The following is a 207-nucleotide window of genomic DNA, read 5'->3' on the forward strand; positions in this document are numbered from 1 at the left end:
GGGCCGTCAGCAGCAGCCCAGCGCGGGGTAACAGAGGCCATTTTGGCCTCCGCCACCTCCCGGGAGCTGCTGGGAACGGGCAGCGTCAGCACAGCACCAAGTCCAAGGTGTTTTGCAAGCAGGAGGGAGCGGGTGGTTTCCTTATTAGGCAGCTCAGCGGCGTTGTCTCCCCGGGGCGAGCGGGCGGGGGGGGGGCGCAACCCGCGC

This window comes from Charadrius vociferus, unplaced genomic scaffold (assembly GCF_000708025.1).
Source record: "Charadrius vociferus isolate BGI_N301 unplaced genomic scaffold, ASM70802v2 scaffold1677, whole genome shotgun sequence".
Taxonomy (NCBI): domain Eukaryota; kingdom Metazoa; phylum Chordata; class Aves; order Charadriiformes; family Charadriidae; genus Charadrius; species Charadrius vociferus.